General features: G+C 41.1%; 1 long non-coding RNA gene across 2 annotated transcripts; it reads left to right on the top strand.

Moving 5' to 3' along the window:
- The first annotated feature begins 366 nt into the window (after positions 1–366).
- LOC143443027 (uncharacterized) lies at positions 367–5,874 on the top strand. Of its 2 annotated transcripts, XR_013111705.1 has the most exons (4): positions 367–1,853; positions 1,950–2,147; positions 3,698–4,012; positions 4,875–5,874. It is a non-coding gene; the product is annotated as an uncharacterized LOC143443027 (long non-coding RNA). The 2 variants fall into 2 exon arrangements; XR_013111704.1 differs by lacking the exon at positions 3,698–4,012 and having other exon boundaries at positions 368–1,853.
- Positions 5,875–7,072: the final 1,198 nt, after the last annotated feature.

Here is a 7,072-nt window from a genome sequence, read left to right as displayed (position 1 = left end):
TTTCCTTCTGTGCCATGAATTCTAGATTCTTTTCATGCTGGCCAGGCATTCTCATGGTATACACCTATTTAAAGATATAGAAGTCATTTAAATATCATCTTGGCTTGCTTTTCCCTAAGTACAACTTGAGTCTAAGGCTTGATGCACGTAGTTTATGTGGAAAGCTATGCTGAAAAGCAATACTGAGAAATAGTGGGGAATCAGAGAAGGGAGGGAAGCCCATAAAGTATGTGTTAATGAGCTGATTACTGCCATGGGCGATGGGGCTCCATTGCTCTGGGGATCCCCTGAGAAACCATGCGGAACATGCCTTGAAATCCTTCCATGGGTTTTGGGGGATGCTAAGGTAAGCACCCACCCACAGTCATCCCTTCAACCAGGGGAAGGTTGCACTGGGAAGTATTAACACTTACCACTTCTTTGTGATTTCCCACAGAATAAGCATAACGATGCCGGGGAAATGTCAAGGTAGGACGGACAGAGTCTTCTGAAGTGGAAGCTACAAGCTTGTTGCAATCTATCTACTTTGGAGTTAGATCGTTGAGGTGAACTGAAGGGCTTTAGGGCAGATCATCAGGAAGGACCACTTCCAGGTGCCAAGCTAGTAATAAAAATTAGTGAATCTTGCCTCCAGATCGTAACAGAGAATGTTAAACCTAATGGAACTGAAAGGTTCAAATCCTACAGAGAAGCATTGGAAGAACAAGGAAAATAACAGAAATAATTTAGAGGCTATGCCTGCCATGCAAAACTTGCCTGCCAGTTTGTATTCCTTGCAACAAGAAGCGCATGCCCTGTCTAAAAGAGATTGTCATTCCTCATCTCAACTTGGTTCTTACCACTTACAAAAATGGGCAGTGCTGTTGGAGTGTCTAGTGCTTCTTTCTCTCTTGGCTTTTTTTTGTTTGTTTGTTTTGGTTTTTGTTTTGAGATAGGGTTTCTTTATATAGCCTTGGCTATCCTGGAACTCCCTATGTATAAACAAGGCTGGCCTTAAACTCAGAGATCTACCTGCCTCTACCTCCTGAGTGCTGAGATTAAAGGCATGAGCCACCATTGCCTAGGGATGCTTTTTCATCAGATTCTGAATTTCCAAATTTTATAGGAAGTAACTTGGGTTATTTACTTAATGTACTTAATGTATACAATGTATCCTTTATCTATTACATAGACTGAGTAAGTTTTGACCAGTGGAATCCATCTGGGGTGTCCACCTCCCATCCTATGTAGCGGCTCTGTTCCCACAGAATCAGCAAAATTATCTCCATGTCTCAAACGTATGCTAAATAGTTCACCTGCATATCTCTGAATAAACTGGTTTTGCTGGTGCAAGCTTATTTCATAGAAACCACATTTCTGAAAGAGCTAAAAACAACAACAACAAAAAGAATCAAGAACATGCAAGGAGACAAGGTGGGGTGGCAATCTCTGCTGCTCTTCCTTTGAGCATAACTGTCTTTGGGCTGCAGTGGATGTGGACTTGCAAACTGCCTTTCCCTCCTTGTTAATATAACCCAGGTTAAAGCCAATACTGCTTTACATCAGAAAAATTTAAGGTAGCGCTTTGATCTCCTTCCTATTAAAATAAAGTAATGCATTATATTGACCTCAAAAAAGTAGTCTTAATTAGGGGCCTTGAATAAGATAATTGACCTTGACATCGCCTTCAGCTCAAGGCGCAGAGCTGTTATCAAAATGACTTATTGGGAAGCAAGACATGCTGCCATAAGGACTATTTATTTAATAATTCTACTTTTTAGAATTTCAAGGTTCCAGGATCCTCACCAGCTCCAGTATGACCAGATAAAGACTGAATCACATGGGAGTGGAATTTATGCCGAGGACATTCTTAGGTATGAAGTAAAATCTTTGTTTCAATACAATCCAGAGTATTTGCTTCTTAATATAAATACTTGATCGTAAAGTGTTGCTTCTGTGTGCTGCTCCAGATGCTGTGCACTGTGTGCTGCTCCAGATGCTGTGCAACATCAGCATCAAAAAGAAAACCTGCAGATGAGTACAGAGTGAACACTGGCACAGACGTCAAGAGATCTCATTCTTGTCACTCATTACAATGCTAGCCAGTGTGGTCATAGACAAATAATTACATTCGATCATACCTAAATTTCTGGAAGCTTTGTTGCCAGGTAAGTTTAATGTGATTAGTATCATATTTCTTACCTTGCACCTCGAGTCATCTTTTGTCTAAAAATCAAGTTTTGTTCAATCTTTCTTTCCTAGGTAAAATGTAGGCATAACATAAATATGGTGACTATGTCTTTGTAGACATATTCAATGGCTTCTTTTTCTTCCCAATACCCTAAGGCCAGGATGTCACTCTCGTAAACTACTATCTTACCAAACTGGTTTTTCTTTCAAAATCTCCAGCTAGCCATTAACCTCTGAGCAAGAAAGAATTAAGAAGTGTTATGGTTTGAGTATAAAAGTGTCCTACATGATCATGTTGTGAGCAATGCATTCCCAGCTGGTGATGCTGTTTGTGGAGGTTGTAAAGTCATTGAGTGGTAGAACTTAGCTGAAAGTCTTTGAATGGTATACTGGGGATCTTAGTTTCTTGTCTGCTATGATGTGAGCTGCTCCCCAATGCCCTCCCACATACATGGAATGAACTCTCTAAAATCATATGCCAAAATTAATCTTTTAAAACTTGTTCCCTTAGGAATTTTGGCCTCAGTAGTTGTATAAAGGAGCTGATTTGACCTGTTACTCCCTCAAGCTTTATCTGCAATTACTCAGGGCTGGAAAGTTGAGGCTTCACTCCCCTAGTGTGGAATTTCTAGAAGCACTCAAGGCTTAGAAGTTTTAGAGTGCTAGTCAAGAATAACTTTTTCTTGCCCTCTGGGGGTAGAACACAGGGTATAGGCAGAATGCAGGAACACAAGGCTCAGTTTTGGCCTAGATTATGGAGAGTTCTGAGGGGAAAGACGGAGAAAGCTCATGTCTTGGGCATGTGTCACAGGACAGATGTTTATTGTTAATGAAAGAACCTACTAAACATAGAGCTGAGGTCCATGAAGGGATGCAAAAGTGTTTATCTTTAAGAATTGGTGGACAGGGCTGCAGGGATGAGTGAGAGATTAAGAGCACATTCCATTCTGCTTTTACAGAGGACTCGAGTTAGGCTTCCAAAGCCTGCATTAAGTGGCTCCCAAACAATTTTAACTCTAGCTCTAGGGGGTACTGATGCCTCTGATTTCTGCAGGCACCTGAACTCAACTCACACAGAGACACACGTACATACTTTTTAAAAAATTACATCTTTTAAATGTAGGACTCTATAGACAAAGGGGGAAAATGTAAAGAGGTAACACAAGGTTTGTAGTGTCAGGCCAAGGTGAGGTCTGATAAGATGGTGTTTGACTCATTATAAGAGTTCTCGTTTTTTGCTCCTCCGTCCTTTCTAAACAACATGTTTCAACAGTCATCAAACTGGAACACACACCATTTTCCCAAATCCTTGCCTTCTCATAAGCCATTTTTTTCCCTTCACACCTTTCAGTATCTTTTCCTTGGTGTCAAATTACTTCCATTGTTCTGGTATAATCTATTCTGACCCGTGTGTTCACACTCTCCACTCTACTTACAATACATGGAAGTCAATGCCAGGTATTCTGTGCATCCCTAAGACAGGTAAAGATGTGCCCATTGGGTCCTCATCCTCTGCCTTTCATTTCAGTGCATTCAATCTGGCACCTCCTGTTCTATAACAAAGAGATACCAGGTAAACCTCTGAGAATCCAGAAGAGAAAAGTCTACAGAAATGAATGAGGGAACCAACAAGACCTCTACCCAGGAGAAATGACTTCTTCTGGGCTCCATGAGCAAGAGAGAATTTGACAGGAAGTAAAAAAGGAAGGTCTTAGGCAAAGAGATATAGTGGACTTGGTGTGTATAGAGAACATAAGAGTCCAGAAAGAAGTCACATTGGCTCCTTCCTGATCTGTCCTACCTGCTTGTTTTGTTGAAGAGCTTTGACACCCCAACCAAAATTGTGAGTTGATTCCTGTATTTAAGCAGAATGCTTGCTCTACCATGCATGGTATGAAATTATAGAAAATGATTGCTTTGGGAAAGAGGAAGTTTGAGAAAGAACCTTGCTATTGAACTAATTGGATAGCATCTAATGTAGTAGCTGTTGGCAGAAATATTTATATGACAACCTGGACCCCCAAATCTCCTGTTGTTGACCCAGATTATAGCGTGCGCGCGTGCGCACACACACACACACACACACACACACACACACACACACACTCACAATTACAGACACTTCCCAATACCCTCCACTTCCTTCTTCTGTGTAAGCCTCTCTCCTTTCATATTTGCTTTGAGTTTTCCCTTAATGACAGGTGGGGCCATCTTTCAGAGTTTAACTTCTCTCCACCAGGAGGTAGAGATTTATCTTGACAAACCATTTGGAATAGCTAGGGGAATATTAATAGAACGTGAATGTGAGTCCTGCTGGCGTGAGGAGAAATCCTGAGAAGCAGAAAAGCTGATGGTGGAGATTAGAGGCGGCTGGGGGGAAATGTGCTTCCTGGTAGCAGGCACCCAGAGCGGATCTCGCTATCCAGGAATCTCTAATTACTAATACAGTACATGAACAGTATGATATGTCCTTACAATTGCAGACGCCTTTTCAAAGATAATCTTTAATAGTTTATTTGACAACCTGTAAAATTATAGAAAATTATTAGTCTTGGGAATTACAAAAATCCCCGTAGTACAGTCAAACAATAAAATTATAATTACCTGTGGATAATTGAAATTTAACTGTTTTTTTATTGTATATTACACATCAATAGCAACATAAGTTCAAGAGGTTTTTTTTTCTTCTTTCCTTTTTGTTACAGAACCTGAGAAAATGGACAGCATTGTTGGGCGCTTGTGAGTTCTTGTCACAGTGCTGAGCTTGAACAATTTCGATTAAAGCCCCATGTTTGAGACTGTCATTAGACCCGCATTAAATTACATATCTGGAGTGTTAAAACATAAAGAGTACAGTGGCTTTTTCTCAGCTACCTAAGGTAGGTAGTTAAGGCCCTGATTATCTTTAAAGGTCTATTTTTCCCCTCCACTGAAAGCCATTGTTTCTTTCATTAAACATAAAACACATTTAAGAACACTAAACTGCGCAGACAGGAATATTAGGATGGCATATTCCAAAGTACCTTTGTTCTGCTCTCATTGCTCAGTCTTTTTAGCATTGTGTAATGTGATTTTATTATTTAGCTTTCAGTCAGGTGAACTGAGCAGGCTTGGCATTTCTGAGGACTTCTAATTCCCTGGGCTTTGGATATTGGATAAAGTGGTTACTTACTTTTCCATCAACCACCCCTTCTCCCAGTCTCTAAGAAAGAAAGAATCAAAAAACTGTGCCTTCAAACCAAAGCAAGGTGCAAACACTCCAACTAGACCCAGAGCCTCCAAGAAACAGAGAAACTCAAAGCACCTCCTATGTTTTTAAAAGAAACTTCTAGTTCTTGGCAGAAAAGTGGACTGACCAGGTGAGGAAAAAGTAATGTGTCTGCAAATGCTTTAAAGAAGGTCGCTGGAGAAAGGACTGTCTTCCTTACAGAGATCACTCCCACATTTGCACCTACTCTACAATCCCAGCACCCTCCTCTCTCCTTGCTATTTCCTGACTGTCAGCATTGCTGCTGCAAGGACACTGGAGATCCAAGGACCTCAGGACAGCCCTTTGAAGCCTGCATCCAGAGTAACAGCTTCAGGCCAAGTGGTCTGACCTAGTTCCATCTCTGTGGTTTGGAGAGCAGTGGGAATTTAAATCTGCTTTTATTTCACCCAGCACTGTCTGATATTCACCTCTTTGTCTGGAAATAAAGAAATAAGGTCAAAGAATGTGGGATGTTCAGAACAGATACAAGAAATTAGCCAGCAGGCTGGTACCAGCCTTTCTTCTGTATATAGTCTGGGGGTCCATTGTGGGAGGAAGACCTTCATCCTCTGTGGCCATCACTGGGAGTTCATGATACAGGAGGCAAGGGTGTATGTGTGTGTGTGTGTGTGTGTGTGTGTGTGTGTGTGTGTGTGTGTGTGTGTGTAAGGGGTGGGGGATGCTTCCAGGCTTCTCTTAACTAAATTAAGTGAACCAAGAGGAGGAAGATGGAAAAAGTGAAGTCTAAAACCAGCAGCATCTAATCACTTCTCCTCATTATTTCCTTCACTAACTCATTTAAACATGCAATGGAAAATACTGAATCGCACACACACACACATATGCAAACTCCTCACATACACACACATACACACACATCACATATATACACACCACATACACACTCTATACACACACACACACACACACACACACACACACACACATACACACTGTTGTTTCTCAATTAAGATTTCATCTAGATTTCTCACTTGCCTTCGACTCAATTGTGTTTTTTTTCCCAAATCCACATACTTAAGTACTACTTCAGACTATGATAATATCTAGAAATTGTTCCCTAAGAATTAATTAGGATTACATGACATCTGGAGGGTGGAGTACTAATGGTAGGTTAGTACCTTCACAAAATCTTGTTCTAACTGCCATAAGGAATGGGTGTGAAGAAGCATTTCTCTGAGCACACAGCAGAGAAGACAGCCATCCATAAGCTATGACAGAGTTCCCCCCAGCCCCTGCAACCCCGCCATACGGGAACTCTGAACTCAGATGCTCATGCTTCAGAATTGTGAGAGAAGATGTTGCAGTTCTAAGAGCACACTCCATGGCATTCTCTTTGTTTTTGGTTCTCATGGCAGGGTCTTCCATTGTATCCCAGGTTTCCTTTTGATTCTCTTGACTTGACATATATTTATACTGCAGACACGTGCCACCATATGTGTCTGGCTCTACAGAAGCTAGACTTGTACCACCCAACAGGCAAAGTAATTACTTCATCAATTTTCAGGACAAGTTTGGGAAACGTCAAATGTGGACTTGTTTTCAGATAGAGTCTCACTATATATAGCCCTAGATGATCTTGAATTTGGTATGTAGACCAGGCTAGCCCTGAACACAAAGAAATTCCCCTGCCTC

Source organism: Arvicanthis niloticus, chromosome 7 (assembly GCF_011762505.2).
Source record: "Arvicanthis niloticus isolate mArvNil1 chromosome 7, mArvNil1.pat.X, whole genome shotgun sequence".
Taxonomy (NCBI): domain Eukaryota; kingdom Metazoa; phylum Chordata; class Mammalia; order Rodentia; family Muridae; genus Arvicanthis; species Arvicanthis niloticus.
This window is presented reverse-complemented; position numbering and strand designations above follow the sequence as displayed.